General features: G+C 49.1%; 1 protein-coding gene across 2 annotated transcripts in view; it reads right to left on the bottom strand.

Moving 5' to 3' along the window:
• LOC147671991 (solute carrier family 22 member 6-A-like) overlaps nucleotides 1-19,390 on the bottom strand; it is a 427,981-nt gene that overhangs the window by 37,870 nt on the left and 370,721 nt on the right. The window lies entirely within an intron of this gene.

Genomic DNA, 19,390 nt, shown 5'->3' with positions numbered 1-19,390 from the left:
TGGGCCCCTGGACCCCAAGACAGCCCTGGGCAACAGGTTTATCCTGGTCTTGGTGGACCATGCTACGCGGTACCCGGAAGCCATCCCTCTCCGAACAGTGACGGCCCCCGTGGTGGGACGGGCACTGATGGGTGTTTTCTCCCGGATGGGGTTCCCCAGAGAGGTGGTATCAGACCGGGGCACCAACTTCATTTCCAATTACATGAAGTCTCTGTGGAAGGAGTGTGGGGTGCCCTACAAGTTCACCACTCCTTACCACCCTCAAGGAAATGGGCTGGTTGAGAGATTCAACCGGACCCTTAAAGGCATGATCATGGGTCTTGAAGAACCAATGAGGCGGAAATGGGACGTCCTCTTGCCATGCCTGTTGTTTGCTTACCGAGAGGTGCCGCAGAAGTCTCTAGGGTTCAGCCCCTTTGAGCTTTTGTATGGTCACCCGGTAAGAGGACCTTTGAGTCTGGTCAAAGAAGGCTGGGAGCAATCTCCCAGGAAACCTCCCCAGGATGTATACAGTTACATGCTGGCCTTTAGGAACCAGACTCGGCGCTTCAGAGATCTTGCTCAGGCAAATCTGGAGGCCAGCCAGGAAGAGATGAAGCGGTGGTACGACCGGAATGCCACTCTGGTTGAGCTTCAGCCTGGTCAGGAAGTTTGGGTCATGTCCCCTGTGGAACCTTGTGCGCTCAAGGACAGGTGGACTGGACCGTTTAAGTTTGTGGAGAAGAAGAGCGATGTCACCTACTTGGTGGACTTGAAATCTCCGAGGAACCTCTTGAGGGTCCTGCATGTCAACCGTTTGAAGCCCCACTTAGAAAGGTCCGAAGTGGGCATGCTCCTAGCTACAGATGCTGGAATGGAGGAGGAGAGTGAGCCTCTTCCTGACCTCCTGTGTGCTAAAGAGCAAGATGGGTCAGTGGATGGTGTTGTCCTCTCTGACACACTGACCCTTGAGCAGAAGCAGGATTGTCGGCAACTGTTGGGACAATTCCCTGATCTGTTTTCCTTGGTTCCGGGTGTCACTCATTGGTGTGTCCATGATGTTGACACCGGAGACAGCCCTCCTGTGAAGCACAAGGCTTACAGGGTGACTGACAAGGTCAGATCATACATTAAGGAGGAGGTCTCCAAAATGTTTGCCTTAGGGGTGGTTGAGTCCTCTAGCAGTCCGTGGGCCAGCCCAGTGGTCTTGGTCCCGAAGGCTGCAGCGCCTGGTGCTTCACCAGAACTTCGGTTCTGCGTGGATTACCGAGGACTCAATTCAGTCAACAAGACTGACGCGCACCCCATCCCCAGAGCTGATGAGCTCATAGATCGGTTGGGGGCTGCCCGGTACCTTAGCACGTTTGATCTAACGTCTGGGTACTGGCAGATCGCCTTAACTGATGGGGCAAAGGAGAGGTCAGTATTCTCCACACCAGATGGGCTCTACCAGTTCCGGGTTATGCCCTTTGGGATGAAGAATGCCCCTGCCACCTTCCAGAGGTTGGTAAACCAGGTCTTGGCTGGACTGGAGGATTTCAGTGCCGCCTACCTGGACGACATTGCAGTGTTCAGCGCCAGCTGAGAGGAATACTTGCGCCACCTCCAGGAAGTGTTGTTGGCCCTGCGCCGAGCAGGCCTCACAATCAAACCCAGTAAGTGCCAGATTGGGCAGGGTTCTGTGGTGTACTTGGGGCACCAAGTAGGGAGCGGCAAGGTTGCCCCCCTGCAACCCAAGATTGATACCATCCTGGCTTGGGCACCGCCCAAAACCCAAACTCAGGTGAGAGCCTTCTTAGGGCTCACAGGTTACTACAGGAGGTTTCGCAAGGATTACGGTAACATTGTGCACCCCTTGACTTCGCTGACTTCCAGGAAGCAGCCACGAAATGTGATCTGGACTGACGCCTGTCAAACGGCCTTTGACACCCTGAAAACTGCAATGTGCACAGCACCTATACTCCAGGCACCCGACTTTTTGAAAGAATTTATTGTCCAGACGGACGCTTCAGAGCATGGCGTGGGGGCTGTTCTAGCTCAGGTGAATGAAGAGGGCCGAGACTTGCCTGTAGCCTTCATCAGCCGGAGGTTACTTCCCAGGGAAACGAGGTGGAGTGCGATAGAGCGAGAAGCATTTGCTGTGGTCTGGGCGCTGAAGAAGCTAAGACCCTACCTGTTTGGGACTCACTTCCGGGTTCAGACAGACCACAGGCCCCTCAGATGGTTGATGCAAATGAGGGGTGAGAATCCAAAACTGTTGAGGTGGTCCATTTCCCTATAGGGGATGGACTTTACGGTGGAACACCGCCCTGGTACAGATCACGCCAATGATGATGGTCTGTCCAGATTTTTCCGCCTTAGTGATGAGGACTTCCTAGGTCAAGGGTAGTTCTCCCCACATTTCAGCTGGAGGGGACACGTGTTAGACCTGGCATCATTGGCTTGAGTCTCTCCTCCATTTTTTTTCTGTTTGCCTCCACTGTTTTACGATGTTTTGCTGGTTAATGCTTTGGGCACTGTGCCACTGCTGACCAGCGCCACAGTGCAAGTGCTCCCTATGTCAAATTACTTTATTGATTGAATTCCATGTTTGGCTTATTTGGTTTACTGTCAGTCCCTAGTCTAGTGCACCAGGAGTGCCAGGGCTTGTAAATACAAATGCTGCTTGTGGGCTTGCAGCACATGTTGTGCCACCCACAAGAGCGGCCTAGTAAAAGTATGTCTGAGGGTCTGCCATTGCCAGACCCACGTGCAGTCTAGTACTGTCACGCTGACTGCGCAAGTACACCTACTTGCCAGTCCCTAAACCTTCCCTTAACTTCATGTTAGTCACCCCTATGGTAGGCCCACGGGCAGGGTGCATTGTAAGTATAAGGTAGGACAGGCCTGACCAAGTTGGCATGTCCTAATAGTGAATTACAGCCATATTTGTTTTTCACTATTGCGAAGTAACCTGCTCTCCATTAGTTAGAATGGGCTGCCAGGATGATTAATGCTATAATCCTAGCTGGCTCGGGGAGCATGGTGCAATGTCGAGTTTGGTATCCCTGAACTCGGGGTTTAATTACGCATCCGTTTGTGTGGATGGTTTTTGGACTCTGTGTTTGAAAATAGCACTTTTAGAAAGTAGCTATTTTCTTGTCTAACTATTTCTGGTTTCTGCTGGTTTGGTGTGTGCGTGACAGGAGCTGGGTGGCTCCAGAGGTCTGGATGAGTCAGTGTGGGATGAGTGGGACATTTGCGTTGAGAGTAGGGGGAGAGTAGTTGCTGATAGCCTGCCCTGCCTGATACAATGCTGGCTCCACCTCCTGCCGGGCGACTGATGGCTCTGTGCCTGCCATGGACGATCCTGGCCCCACCTCCTACCAGGAGGCCAATAGCTCTGCTCCTGCCAGTGACAATGCTGGCTCCACCTCCTGCTGGGCGTCTGAGGACCTAGCCCTGCCCAGTGAATAGGCCAGGTGCCTCTGCCTGGCTCCACCCACAACAGACCCAGGATGTTGGGAAATTCCCCTGCATGGACAAAGGGATCAAAGCCAAAAAGGGGTATAAGAGAAGGACCCCTGAACCAAGAATTTAGATCACTTCTGACAAGGAAACCTGAACCAAGGACAAGAAGCCTGCTGATCCAAGGACTTGCCTACCCCTTCTGCCAGTGTGCTGTTTGCTGGGGGGAATCCTGCAGTGCTTCTTTATTTTTGCCAAGGAACCAGGAGAGAGGAACTGTGTGTGTACTCTCAAACTTTGCTAAGAAAATCTCCAAGGGCTGGAAGAGTGCCAGCCTCCTGTTGAAGTCACAGGGCTAAAGGACTTCATCTGCTAAAAGTACTATTTGCTGGAACCTGTGAATCCAGCACCGCTGAAAGAAACCAGCAATCTCGACGCCGACGGACGTCGCCGAATCCAGCTCGACATCGTGAGTAACGGCTCCAGTGTCCCGCTTCCTCGACGCCGGCCGCCGGGCCTGATCGACGCCAGCAGCAACGCCAGTGAGTAGTGAGTTCGGCTCCAGCTCCAAGGTATCTCGTGTCTGCACCGCTGCTGATCGCATCGACTTCGTCCCCTCTCGACGCCGTGAGCGCTGCTCACTCTTGCAACAGCATCATCGACATCGACGACTACTGAGGCCTTATCGACACCGAAGACGCGACGCCGGATTGCTCGACGCCGCTGATCATTGTGTGCTTCATTTTCCTAAAGGTACTGTGTTGTTGGGGGTCCGTGTGACTCCGGGCTCGACGTAGCGCGCCTCGCGGTCGACGCCGAACCTTTGGATTAACTTTACCTCGACGTCGTGTAACTCCCGTGTGGGTTACATTGTTGCCAAGAACTGTGTTTCCAGGAAGCAGAGTTGCTTTTGATACTAAAGACTTTGTGCTAAGAAGAAACTACACTTGAACTATTATTTTTCCTTCCAAGAGTATTTATTATGATTGAGGTATATTTTTGTCGTTATTTGGTCTTGTGCTAAGCCTTATATAAAAATACTTATTTTTATAATACTACTGTGTCGTGTCCATTTGTAGTGTATTCACTTTATTACTGTATGTGGTCATAAATGCTTAACACACAGCCTCTGAGATAAGCCTGTCTGCTCTGCCAAGCTACCAAGGGGGTGAGCAGGGGTTATCAAAGGGTGTGATCCCCTTGCCCTGACTAGAAAAGGTGTGTCCCTATTTGTCAGAAGTGCATACCTCTGCCAACTAGAGACAGCCGGTTCTAACATTGGTCGCAGCGGTGAGGATTGAACCTTGCATTTATGACCCATGTGCAGTGATTAGTGTGCGCTACATAGTGAAAGCAAACCATAGCGCAGCCACAATCTAATTTGGAAGGATTCTATTTTTGTTCTCCGCTTTTCTGAAGCTTGATTTTTTGAACACTGCCAGTTTTGACCATGAGTGACACCGGAGTCACTGCCCCTGTTGTTGTTGCTGTGGAGGAATTTGATAGAGCAAAGATAAACGTCTACAAATTGGAGGAGCTGAAATCCTTTTGCAAGCAGTTTAAAGTTCCTACCAAAGGCCTCAAGATTAAGGAAAACTATCTCAAAGCATTGGAGGCCTGGTTGGAGTCCAGAGATCCCACTGATCCGGTGGTGGTACCGCCAGTGGAAGGGGATGAGGAGGCGCCAGTGAATGGGCCTGTGTCCTCTCCCGGTAGTAGTGTTTCCTCCAAAGGTCTTTCCCCTGAAGAAAGAGAAGAAAGGACGAAAGAGCGAGAATACAACATGGAAATGGCAAGGCTTAAGATAAATGGGCAGTTGGAATTAGAAAATGCAAGAGGTAGAAGAGAAGCTGATTTGGAGACCAAAAGGTTGGATTTTGAAAGAGAGAAGTTAGCTTTGGAATGTGATACCAAGCTGAGGGAGTTGGACATCCAAGCTAAGAAGTTAGAATTGAATCCCTCTGGTGGCAGCATCCCATCTGGGCCTGCAGAAAGTAGGTTTTATTTTCCCAAAGATGTCATCAAAGATTATCATAGGAATGAAGATATTGGTCAATGGTTTAAAGCATATGAGTTAGCAGTGTTGGCCCACCGGGTCCCTGAGAAGGATTGGGGAGCGGGGTTGTGGGGTCGCTTTGTGAATGAGGGAAGAGATACCCTGTTAGACATGCCTGTTGAGGATAGGATGTTGTATGCTCATATGAAAGATGCTTTGATGTTGAGGTATGGCCTAACCCCAGAAAAGTACAGACAAGCTTTAAGAGAATGTAAGAAGTTGCCTGGTACGACGTGAGTTGAATATGTGTCTTTTTTTTGCAGAGCCATGGATGGTTGGGTAAAGGGCAGCAAAGTGGAAAGTTATGAAGCTCTTTATGATTTGTTTGCTTGGGAGCACTTGTCTAATAACTGTTTTCCAGAGCTGCGCCAGCACCTTATTGATAGCAAGATATCTAAACCTAGAAAACTTGCTGAGGAGGCGGACCGCTGGGTCAGTACCAGGGTCCACAAGGGTCCAGTGGGAGACTCAGCCAAAGGTGGGCAGGGTCCCCAGCAGAAGAGTGGGGGGGACAAGGGTAAACAGAAGGAGTCCCAGAAAGGGCCCCAAAGTAATCCCCAAGGGAACCAAGGGAAGGGTTCCCAGCCTCCCCCTGAGAAGAAGCCAGGGGCCCGACAGGTAAACCTGTTCATAGGGGCCCCCTGACCTGCTACGTTTGTGGACAGGTGGGACACCAGTATTATGATCCCCAGTGTCCCATGAAGAATTCGAATGCACCGCCGCGTGCGCCCCCCGTCAGTTGGCTAGTGTAGCCCTGGGAGGGGAGGAGATGGTTGCCCCTGGTGGGAGGGGTCCCGCAGAAATGTCCCTGGTCTCGCTAGGAGACATGCAAATGGTCCCTCCACCCCCTCTGCCTAGTAACATTAATAAATATAGGCAGTGGGTGACCATTAATGGCCATAGAGTGGAAGCTCTCAGAGACACCGGAGCGAGTGTGACAGCTGTCAAGTGTCACTTGGTGTCCAGAGAGCAGGTGGTTCCCCATGCATTTTACCCCGTGATAGCTGCTGACAACTCCCAGAAAGAGTGTGAGGTAGCTCAAGTTTCCTTTGAATGGGGGGGAGTTTCAGGTACTCTTCAGGTTGCTGTGAGGCCCGCCATGCCTGTTGATTGTCTCCTGGGCAATGACTTAGAAGACTCCCCTTGGGCTAAGGTGGAGAGGGAGACACATTTGAAAATGTTGGGTGTGCCAGAGTGGGTGTGTGCCACCACTCGATCCATAACAGCAAGTAAGGGTGTTGATGGGGTCCCGGAGCCTGAAAGTATGGCCCAGGACCCAGCTGTACAGAGAAGAGGCAGGAGGCGCGGGAAACCGGCACCCATAGTTCCCGTGGTCCAGGAGGAGGTAGACCCTGAGGGGGATGCCCTGGAGCCCACAGGGGAACAAATTGCTGAACTGGGAGACCTGCCCGAGCTGACCCATTGGCAGCAGGATGGTGGTCCCTCCAGGGAAGAATTTTGTGCAGAACAAAGAGTGTGCCCTTTTCTTGTGGGTATGAGGCAGCAGGCCTCAGCCCAAACCTCAGGTGATCAGTTAGGGTCACATTTTGTGTACTGGGAGAACGACCTCCTGTATAGCGAGCCTAAGGCTGCTGAGCCTGGGTCAGCCCGTGTGCTGGTGGTACCCCAGCGCTTTAGAGCCTTCCTACTGGGTTTGGCTCATAACGTTCCGTTAGCTGGATATCTGGCGCAGGACAAGACCTATGACAGGCTTCTCACCCATTTTTATTGGCCTCAGATGCGCAGGGATGTAGACATCCATTGTAAAACTTGTCACACTTGCCAGGCAAGTGGAAAAAGCGGAAGGAAGCAGAAGGCTCCCCTCCAACCTTTTCCAGTGGTCAATACCCCCTTTGACCGGGTGGGGATTGACATTGTTGGGCCCCTGGACCCCAAGACAGCCCTGGGCAACAGGTTTATCCTGGTCTTGGTGGACCATGCTACGCGGTACCCGGAAGCCATCCCTCTCCGAACAGTGACGGCCCCCGTGGTGGGACGGGCACTGATGGGTGTTTTCTCCCGGATGGGGTTCCCCAGAGAGGTGGTGTCAGACCGGGGCACCAACTTCATTTCCAATTACATGAAGTCTCTGTGGAAGGAGTGTGGGGTGCCCTACAAGTTCACCACTCCTTACCACCCTCAAGGAAATGGGCTGGTTGAGAGATTCAACCGGACCCTTAAAGGCATGATCATGGGTCTTGAAGAACCAATGAGGCGGAAATGGGACGTCCTCTTGCCATGCCTGTTGTTTGCTTACCGAGAGGTGCCGCAGAAGTCTCTAGGGTTCAGCCCCTTTGAGCTTTTGTATGGTCACCCGGTAAGAGGACCTTTGAGTCTGGTCAAAGAAGGCTGGGAGCAATCTCCCAGGAAACCTCCCCAGGATGTATACAGTTACATGCTGGCCTTTAGGAACCAGACTCGGCGCTTCAGAGATCTTGCTCAGGCAAATCTGGAGGCCAGCCAGGAAGAGATGAAGCGGTGGTACGACCGGAATGCCACTCTGGTTGAGCTTCAGCCTGGTCAGGAAGTTTGGGTCATGTCCCCTGTGGAACCTTGTGCGCTCAAGGACAGGTGGACTGGACCGTTTAAGTTTGTGGAGAAGAAGAGCGATGTCACCTACTTGGTGGACTTGAAATCTCCGAGGAACCTCTTGAGGGTCCTGCATGTCAACCGTTTGAAGCCCCACTTAGAAAGGTCCGAAGTGGGCATGCTCCTAGCTACAGATGCTGGAATGGAGGAGGAGAGTGAGCCTCTTCCTGACCTCCTGTGTGCTAAAGAGCAAGATGGGTCAGTGGATGGTGTTGTCCTCTCTGACACACTGACCCTTGAGCAGAAGCAGGATTGTCGGCAACTGTTGGGACAATTCCCTGATCTGTTTTCCTTGGTTCCGGGTGTCACTCATTGGTGTGTCCATGATGTTGACACCGGAGACAGCCCTCCTGTGAAGCACAAGGCTTACAGGGTGACTGACAAGGTCAGATCATACATTAAGGAGGAGGTCTCCAAAATGTTTGCCTTAGGGGTGGTTGAGTCCTCTAGCAGTCCGTGGGCCAGCCCAGTGGTCTTGGTCCCGAAGGCTGCAGCGCCTGGTGCTTCACCAGAACTTCAGTTCTGCGTGGATTACCGAGGACTCAACTCAGTCACCAAGACTGACGCGCACCCCATCCCCAGAGCTGATGAGCTCATAGATCGGTTGGGGGCTGCCCGGTACCTTAGCACGTTTGATCTAACGTCTGGGTACTGGCAGATCGCCTTAACTGATGGGGCAAAGGAGAGGTCAGTATTCTCCACACCAGATGGGCTCTACCAGTTCCGGGTTATGCCCTTTGGGATGAAGAATGCCCCTGCCACCTTCCAGAGGTTGGTAAACCAGGTCTTGGCTGGACTGGAGGATTTCAGTGCCGCCTACCTGGACGACATTGCAGTGTTCAGCGCCAGCTGAGAGGAATACTTGCGCCACCTCCAGGAAGTGTTGTTGGCCCTGCGCCGAGCAGGCCTCACAATCAAACCCAGTAAGTGCCAGATTGGGCAGGGTTCTGTGGTGTACTTGGGGCACCAAGTAGGGAGCGGCAAGGTTGCCCCCCTGCAACCCAAGATTGATACCATCCTGGCTTGGGCACCGCCCAAAACCCAAACTCAGGTGAGAGCCTTCTTAGGGCTCACAGGTTACTACAGGAGGTTTCGCAAGGATTACGGTAACATTGTGCACCCCTTGACTTCGCTGACTTCCAGGAAGCAGCCACGAAATGTGATCTGGACTGACGCCTGTCAAACGGCCTTTGACACCCTGAAAACTGCAATGTGCACAGCACCTATACTCCAGGCACCCGACTTTTTGAAAGAATTTATTGTCCAGACGGACGCTTCAGAGCATGGCGTGGGGGCTGTTCTAGCTCAGGTGAATGAAGAGGGCCGAGACTTGCCTGTAGCCTTCATCAGCCGGAGGTTACTTCCCAGGGAAACGAGGTGGAGTGCGATAGAGCGAGAAGCATTTGCTGTGGTCTGGGCGCTGAAGAAGCTAAGACCCTACCTGTTTGGGACTCACTTCCGGGTTCAGACAGACCACAGGCCCCTCAGATGGTTGATGCAAATGAGGGGTGAGAATCCAAAACTGTTGAGGTGGTCCATTTCCCTATAGGGGATGGACTTTACGGTGGAACACCGCCCTGGTACAGATCACGCCAATGATGATGGTCTGTCCAGATTTTTCCGCCTTAGTGATGAGGACTTCCTAGGTCAAGGGTAGTTCTCCCCACATTTCAGCTGGAGGGGACACGTGTTAGACCTGGCATCATTGGCTTGAGTCTCTCCTCCATTTTTTTTCTGTTTGCCTCCACTGTTTTACGATGTTTTGCTGGTTAATGCTTTGGGCACTGTGCCACTGCTGACCAGCGCCACAGTGCAAGTGCTCCCTATGTCAAATTACTTTATTGATTGAATTCCATGTTTGGCTTATTTGGTTTACTGTCAGTCCCTAGTCTAGTGCACCAGGAGTGCCAGGGCTTGTAAATACAAATGCTGCTTGTGGGCTTGCAGCACATGTTGTGCCACCCACAAGAGCGGCCTAGTAAAAGTATGTCTGAGGGTCTGCCATTGCCAGACCCACGTGCAGTCTAGTACTGTCACGCTGACTGCGCAAGTACACCTACTTGCCAGTCCCTAAACCTTCCCTTAACTTCATGTTAGTCACCCCTATGGTAGGCCCACGGGCAGGGTGCATTGTAAGTATAAGGTAGGACAGGCCTGACCAAGTTGGCATGTCCTAATAGTGAATTACAGCCATATTTGTTTTTCACTATTGCGAAGTAACCTGCTCTCCATTAGTTAGAATGGGCTGCCAGGATGATTAATGCTATAATCCTAGCTGGCTCGGGGAGCATGGTGCAATGTCGAGTTTGGTATCCCTGAACTCGGGGTTTAATTACGCATCCGTTTGTGTGGATGGTTTTTGGACTCTGTGTTTGAAAATAGCACTTTTAGAAAGTAGCTATTTTCTTGTCTAACTATTTCTGGTTTCTGCTGGTTTGGTGTGTGCGTGACAGGAGCTGGGTGGCTCCAGAGGTCTGGATGAGTCAGTGTGGGATGAGTGGGACATTTGCGTTGAGAGTAGGGGGAGAGTAGTTGCTGATAGCCTGCCCTGCCTGATACAATGCTGGCTCCACCTCCTGCCGGGCGACTGATGGCTCTGTGCCTGCCATGCACGATCCTGGCCCCACCTCCTACCAGGAGGCCGATAGCTCTGCTCCTGCCAGTGACAATGCTGGCTCCACCTCCTGCTGGGCGTCTGAGGACCCAGCCCTCCCCAGTGAATAGGCCAGGTGCCTCTGCCTGGCTCCACCCACAACAGACCCAGGATGTTGGGAAATTCCCCTGCATGGACAAAGGGATCAAAGCCAAAAAGGGGTATAAGAGAAGGACCCCTGAACCAAGAATTTAGATCACTTCTGACAAGGAAACCTGAACCAAGGACAAGAAGCCTGCTGATCCAAGGACTTGCCTACCCCTTCTGCCAGTGTGCTGTTTGCTGGGGTGAATCCTGCAGTGCTTCTTTATTTTTGCCAAGGAACCAGGAGAGAGGAATTGTGTGTGTACTCTCAAACTTTGCTAAGAAAATCTCCAAGGGCTGGAAGAGTGCCAGCCTCCTGTTGAAGTCACAGGGCTAAAGGACTTCATCTGCTAAAAGTGCTATTTGCTGGAACCTGTGAATCCAGCACCTCTGAAAGAAACCAGCAATCTCGACGCCGACGGACGTCGCCGAATCCAGCTCGACATCGTGAGTAACGGCTCCAGTGTCCCGCTTCCTCGACGCCGGCCGCCGGGCCTGATCGACGCCAGCAGCAACGCCAGTGAGTAGTGAGTTCGGCTCCAGCTCCAAGGGACCTCGTGTCTGCACCGCTGCTGATCGCATCGACTTCGTGCTCTCTCGACGCCGTGAGCGCTGCTCACTCTTGCAACAGCATCATCGACATCGACGACTACTGAGGCCTTATCGACACCGAAGACGCGACGCCGGATTGCTCGACGCCGCTGATCATCGTGTGCTTAATTTTCCTAAAGGTACTGTGTTGTTGGGGGTCCGTGTGACTCCGGGCTCGATGTAGCGCTCCTCGCGGTCGACGCCGAACCTTTGGATTAACTTTACCTCGACGTCGTGTAACTCCCGTGTGGGTTACATTGTTGCCAAGAACTGTGTTTCCGAGAAGAAGAGTTGCTTTTGATACTAAAGACTTTGTGCTAAGAAGAAACTACACTTGAACTATTATTTTTCCTTCCAAGAGTATTTATTAAGATTGAGGTATATTTTTGTCGTTATTTGGTCTTGTGCTAAGCCTTATATAAAAATACTTATTTCTATAATACTACTGTGTCGTGTCCATTTGTAGTGTTTTCACTTTATTACTGTATGTGGTCATAAATACTTAACACACAGGCTCTGAGATAAGCCTGTCTGCTCTGCCAAGCTACCAAGGGGGTGAGCAGGGGTTATCAAAGGGTGTGATCCCCTTGCCCTGACTAGAAAAGGTGTGTCCCTATTTGTCAGAAGTGCATACCTCTGCCAACTAGAGACAGCCGGTTCTAACACTAAGGAATTAACCATTGATGGTTTTGGGATAGTATGGTGTCGTCTCTTGTGTGGGATGACATGAGATGGGATGACATGAGATTTAAATTAAAGTCCCCTGTAATTAGGAAATCTGCTAGGGGATCCTCTATCATTATATTTATAAGAGCATTGATCAGGGTTCTACCAGTTTCCTCCCTGCTCCGATTGGTAGGCAAAATATATACTGTAATCAGATATAATGTTTTAGAGTTTTGGTTGGTTGTATTATAGGTTATTTTGACTATCAAGATATTGGTGCTATCAATTATTATTTGTTCGTGCTGTACTTGTAATGTATTAGAAATAAATATTGCCTGTCCTCCACTGGCTCGCCCGAACCTTCGCTCTATTTTTGCGTGTTCATAGTAACCGGCGTATCCATGTAGCATAAATGGATTACTTTCCCAAGTTTCTTGTAGTGCTATGATGTGGGGGTTTCCCACTATGGAGTCTATCTGAGCGTTTAAGATCTTAGCTCTCAGTCCATTTATATTCCATGAGCATACTTTTACCATTTCACTTTCATTACTTTTGTCTCCTATTTGTAGTATGGTAGCATATCATTGTTTCCGGTTACTGTGGAGTGCCATATTTACCCATTTTTCATGGATTTCTGAGTTTCTATTTATGGTGTTTTGTGGGATGGTACATATGTTTTTTATCGGGGACCTGCCAAGTGCATTTTTTTAGGACTGAAATGGTCTGTGTGTCTACCTTTTTATGTTTTGGTGTTGTTTCCTCCCCAGTGAATGGGGTGGGGTAAACTTCTGGTAATTTTTTGGTAACTAATATGCCCCAGGATTTAAATGTCATTTGCTCATTCATAATCTGGTCAGCTATTATTTGCGACATTAATGGTATTAGTGTTGAGGTTTGAATATTATGTTTCCCCTCCAAAAACTCGACAGAGGTAATATCCTCACTGTCGATATTGGTCAGTGCCGGAATTGATTTGAAAAGTCTAAGTATATTCCCCCTATTAAGTGTATCTTGCCTACCTTTAGATGGAAATTGTGGAGTGAATATAATTTTTTCAGTGTTTATAGAGCATTGTTCAGTAAGGACACTTTTTCTCTCGGGCTGCTTGGGTATGTAGATAATTGTCTTCTTCCCTTCCCTGCTTTTGATCTGTAAATGGTCCCGTTCTGTTGTATTTGCGGGACCATTCACTACCTTCGACACTGTAGTGCCCCAGTCTTTCTTTATTTTCTCATCAGTGGAACAAATTTGGTGAAGAGTCGTTTTTAAAGTTGTTTTAGCTGTTTTAGTTGGACTGCTTCTGTTAGTTTTATCTGGATTACAATTACTAGGCACTCTTTCTTCTTCTTTTAGAATTGCGTCCAGATTTGTTATCTGTCGCGGTTTATCTAGGGAATCATTACCTATTTGTCTTTCTAGCACTCCATTGTCGTTTCTCCTAGTCATTTGTGTTTCCTTTACTAGGTGGCATATTGGTTGTATTGGGTCACTTGTTGATTTTTTCTCAAAGATTGGAAAGTAGTTATTTCTACCTTTTGCTGTATCTTCAATAGTTGCTGGTATCGAATTGTTGTCTGTCTTTATGGTAGGATTTAATTTCAATTTATCTTTTTTCCTTGCTTTACGAAGTTTTTTCTTTTGTCGTTTTGTCATTGTCGTGAATCCGTCTGAATCAGAATGATTATCGCTTTGATCCTCATGAATAAATATAGTTGTACCTTCATTTCCCGATAGCTCTGTGGTTCTATGGGCCGATAGATTAACTGTTTTATCTGGAAATTTTAATGGTTCTTCTAACTCTGTTCCTTTAAGGTTATCAATAGCATTCCCAGTTTTGTTTATTTCCTCTTTTTTCGTAGGGGTATTATCCGTCATAACTTTCTCCTGATTGGTTTTGATGTTTCTTTTGGTGTCTTCTATTATACTAGTTAAAACTGCCGGTGGTACTGCTAGTTTATCTATAATAGGTACATAGATACAGTCAAAGGTCATTCTTTTGTTTTCTTTTTGAGCTCTGATTATCAGGTCATTTAGTTGGGCAAGTTTGTTGTTGATTCCCGCTATCATTTTTAGAAGATCGATTTGTATGTCCATTTTATTTGATTGGTACTGGAGTGCCTCAAGCGTAAGGGTTGATGTTTGATAAAAGATATCCCAAGTTATTGTTGCTTCTTGATGTTTTTTTCCAGGTTCTGGGGTGTGAGCCATTTCCGACTTAGTTTGTTTGCTACCCCCGGATTTATTTTGTTCTGCCATTTTGTTATCAGTAGGAAATGAAGTAGTAAATGAAGCCAAGTCAATGTTTTCCTGCGGTCCTTCAAAGTATTCCTCCAACAGTTTGGTTTCTTTTAATGATGTTTCAATGAGCATATCAGATCTGTTACTACACTCTTGGTCTTCCCCATGTTGACTTAAGGGTGATTCCCCTTGCTCAGCGGGCACACACGAACGTTTGTTGATTTTAACTTTAACTTCAATTGGGCAACTTAGTGCCTTCAGTTCCGTTCCATCTTCATAACGATGTTGATTAGTTTCCAGCACTTGTGGTTGTGATTTATTTAAAGTTGCATTTCCCATAGTTTCAGGCTCTGTCTTTTTATTGCAATTTTGTAACTTTATTGAGGGTTCTTGCTGTGTTGTCCTTTGGGAACGGTCTCCGATTGGTGTGTCTAAGTTTGCAAGGTGGTTTTTTTCGGAGTTTTGCTCTGATTGTTCCAAATGGTTACAAGTTTGTAGCGTGTTATGTATTTTGCTGCTCATTGGTTTAATGGGTGGCTGTAGGTTATCTTTAATTACTTCCAGTTCATTGACATGAAAGCTCCTGTTGGATCCTTCGCAAATTGCAATTTATCTGGTATTTTACCGGCTTTCTCAAACATCCGCGCAATCGGGGATATAAGAGACTGGTTTGACCCCGGTGCATTCGTTTTTACCTTTTTTGATACCGATGATTACTGCATTCTTTTTGCACGTTTTGTTGATGTACCCACAGCCCTTTCCCTTCCTGATCTCATATTGTTTGCTGTTATATCACTTGTTTTTATAATTTGTAGTTTCCTTGTGACTGTCAAAGTCAAACAGACAATTTTAGAATTTTAGAATTCCCCCTCCTCAGCCTGTGGCACGGATCCTCACAATCCGCACGCCCTCCCAAGCCTGTCTGCTCCCTCCTTCTCTACCGTGTAGTACCACTCCCTACAGGGATACCACACACATCGAGACTGGTGCAGCTGCAGTCAGGAAGGGAATGTGGCGGTAATTGCGTGGTGATGGGTGGCAATGAGTGCAAATTACTATAGGTGACTTTTCAGGAATGTTCCAGATCGTGCAGGCTTCAGTTTTTATTTTATTGATTATAATAGTAACATTGAGTTTGATTGGGCTTACGCTTCCAATTCAGTGCCCAGTGGTGCGCAGTTGGTTCGTTGCTCGGTAGTTAGCCTCCTTGTGCCTCTACTCTTGCCGAGGGGGGTAGAGCAATGACACAATGGCAACACACGCCAACACATGGGAGGCAGGTAGATAGGGAATCTGTGCCAGAGAAACTCAGGGCGCAATGTTCAGCTTATGTGATCCTAAGCCTCAGCCCGTGCTTGGTAGCAATGTTCAGTACTGCAGTCACAACCACAAACTTGTAGCCGCAGTCCTTCGAAGTCACTGTCACTCTGTGTGAGCTATGTTCGCATTATTTTCTGTGCAATTAGCAGCTTGCACTGTGGGGAAGGCTGTCTAACGGCAAGGCGCAAAGTGTTTTCAGAGGGTTTCAAGCAAGTCTATAGAGATCAATGCGCCCCACTCGCAGCGTCCTCTCCTTACTAAGCTTAATCGCCTTGCCTCACCTGTGTGGTCCCGATGTAACCGTTCCCCCGGCTCTGTTTCTCAGGGCTCGGTTTCTCAGGGCACTCTGGACTCTGCATTCTGCATTGGGTGCTCCTGCCGCGATGCCTCTACTCCGCATCTACTCCTGCGGTTTCCAATCGGCTGGGTTCAACGCCGAGAAGACTGTAGCGGGGTTCAGTTGTTCACAGCGCTTTCACAGCGCTTTTCTCGGTGTTCATGCACCAAAACGTGCTGGCCTGTCAGCTGTCCAGTTAAGCCTGCTCCTTGCTCCTTGGTCCTTGTCAGCTCGCTGGCCCAAGCCTCACGCAGATCTCTGTGCCTGTCCCTCAGTGGTGGATCTGAGGGGGGGCCAAGACTCGAGACCCCACGGGTAGCCCCGCGGATAATTCAGCCCTCCTCCTCCTCCCGCTGCCTCTTCCGCTTGTGTTGGGTTGGCGGTGGTGTTGTTCTACAGCGCTCCGTTCCGCGCTCACACATGCTCTCAGCTCCCCACTGCCGCTCTGATCAGTCCGGACCCGGATCCGGATCTTGCCTCGCCTACAAGTGACGAGACGAGCTCAGCCCGACCACGGAGCTGCACGGAACCACAACAGTGCTGCACACACTGCAGCAAGCAGGCGAGCAGGCAAGGCAAGACAAGGCGGGGAAGGAAGGCAGGGGCCCCCTCAGCTGATACGGCAGTGGCAGAGGCAGTGACAGAGGTCCGTTTGCCCCATTTGATCTGGCGTTCTGGCTGGATTCTGGCGTTCTCTAAGCTCTCTAGTGCTCTCTAGCGATCCAATAAAGGCATGTGAGGATAGTTGCGCTCCCTGTGCAGAATGTACAGCACAAGAGGGCTCCCTCTGGATAAACCACAGCTCCATAATTTGCCAGGGTGCAGAATCCATAGCCCTGTGAGTTGCTCACGGTTGACAGCCCCCAAGGCCTGTCACTATTCCGAAACCGAACATGTGCATAGTGTGCAGATAGCGCATCTCTGAGATTTGTGGAAAAGCCATAATAACCACGGCAAACACTGTACAAAAAACTACAAGGTGAGTGAGACATGCTCACTGAATGTTGCGCAGAAACTACAGCCCAAACCGGGCTCACTGTACTGAAGTAGCATCCTTTGTCCTGTCACTGTGCAGAGAGTACACCTAAGGTATTCTCACTGAGATGAAACGACCCCCTTAACGTGTGCCTTCGGTGCAGAAACCGCAGTAAGGTCTTTCACTGTGGAGAAACTCCGCCCTCAGGCTCCTTGGGGTGCTAATAAGACTTCCTCAGTATGCAAAGAACAGAACCCTCTGAACGGCGTAGTATGAAGAAACAACAGGCCCAACATGTGCTCACTCACTGCATATTAACCACAGGGCTACCGTCAGCTCTGTCTGCATAAACCACCACTCTGAGATGTGTCACTGCGCAAAAACCACAGCGCCGGCACTGTCAATGTGAAGAAACCACAGACCCCGGGCATGTCATTGTGTAGAAACCAACGTCCTACGATCTGTTTACTGGGTAGGAACGACAGCGCTCAATCAGATGGGGCAATGCGGAGACCACAGCACCAGGGTCTGTTCGTTTTGAAAACCACGGACCTAAGGTACGTCACTGTGCAGAAACCACAGCTCCAACGTCTGGTTTCTACACTATGTCATGCTTTGGTCTCTGGTTCTGTGCACCGACAAAGTTTTATGATGTACTCATTGGATAGCAATAACAGCCCCCGGGTGCGGCGCTGCACCCTATCACACCTACTGACTCCGTTGTTGCGGCACTATTAATCCCCACATCTACGGCTCAGCCCTGCTCCAGTCTGACCTTTCACCTTTGCTTCTCCCTAGCACCACCCTTCCCCCAGATATTGTCTCTCAGAAGGATTTCTCCTGGCAGCAGAGATTGCTTCATTAAACGGTTCCGTTTCATTTGCCAGCTTCAGAGCCACGCTCGTTCTGCAGCCGGAGACTGCAAGCAGGAGACCCACAACTCCCTGCAGTCCTGTAATATTTCTTTATAAACGAGCGAGAGGGGGAGGACTATTCCTGAATGTCCCAGTACATGAGGACAAATTGGGCATCACGAAAATGGAATCGAGTCTAGCACGAGGGAGAGGTAGGAGTAATTCTTCTTTAGCCTGGGGGTGGCGAAGAGAGGGGCTCTGGTTTGTATGAATAAGTAACCAGACAGTAGAATGTTTGCCAATGCTGAGTGCTTTATCCTTCAGATATTGAAGGATCCAAATTTTACAAGGCCGGACTATACTTACCAATAGTCCAGAGATATATATATATCATCAAGGAATAATAAGGCAGTCGGCAATGGAGAAGGTCGAATTGTTTATTGAATCAAATACAAGCCCTGACAGGGGAGCCTCGGTCTACACGACCCATGGAGGTGCGCAGAGGAGACTGACAAAACACACATGATACAATGTATATATATGTTTTACATATTCAGGTTAACACCCTACAAGGAAGAATACAAGTTGTCAGTTAGCCAACAGGAAAACCCATTTAAGGTACTTGCTAATGGTCAGTGGCTAAACTAAAAGCTATTCCGGGGGTAGGTCAGTGAGGTGCCCTTTTCATCTATCTTAGACCCGGGGAGTACAGGAACGGGCCCTACTAGAATGTGCGCAACCCACAAGAAGGGCAGGTGTGACCTTGGGTTTCCCTGAGCCATACACGAAGAGAAGAGAAGCAAACTGAGCAATGTAGCCTGGTTTCGTACCCTGAGCTATACCATGTGACTTCTGGGAAATGGTACATGAACGAAGGGAAACGAAACAGGGAGGCCCTGACTATACCAACGGATCTGAACGGACCTCCATAAACCTACCATTATATTAACATACAATGTTTATTTCTTTAGAACTATGAATGCGTATATGCGGTTATATGCTGCATAGTGGGCCAATAATGATTATATATGACTTTATATCTCAACAGACGGCCCTTTTGGCCTACTATGGCCACTATAACTACTCTACTCTATTCTACAAATACCCCTTCATCGATCTGCATAAGGTCTGTTACTTCCTTTTGAATCATTTGTTTTTGTACCTTCTTTTGTCGAAAAAGGGTCAGAGAAGAAGTTATTTTAGTAGCACAAAAGGTACAGCATGTCGGGCCACAGTGAAGGCATAAACAACAGGTGAAAATTATTCCAAACACTACTGCCAAGATCATAAATATCTTCCAGCCCCACGTAGCTAAGAGGCCCCAGAACCACCCGCTGAGGGACCAAGTACCGTTCTCTTCATGTAGTTCGCTAGCTAACCAATGTAATTTTTTAATAGCGAGATGTATGGTAGGGGCCGAGTCAGGTATGAAAACGCAACAAGAGCTGCCGATCACACGACAAGCTCCACCCATATCTGCCAGGATGACATCTAACAGCATTCGATTTTGAAGAGAAACAAGCCTCGTAGCCTGAAGCTCAACAGTGAGGTTGGCTAAGATTTCAGTCGTTAATTGGACCACATTTTCCACAATTCTAGA

The sequence above is a fragment of the Lissotriton vulgaris genome, unplaced genomic scaffold (assembly GCF_964263255.1).
Source record: "Lissotriton vulgaris unplaced genomic scaffold, aLisVul1.2 SCAFFOLD_1473, whole genome shotgun sequence".
In the NCBI taxonomy this organism is placed as follows: domain Eukaryota; kingdom Metazoa; phylum Chordata; class Amphibia; order Caudata; family Salamandridae; genus Lissotriton; species Lissotriton vulgaris.
Note: the sequence above shows the minus strand (reverse complement) of the source record. Positions and strands in the feature narration are given on the sequence as shown.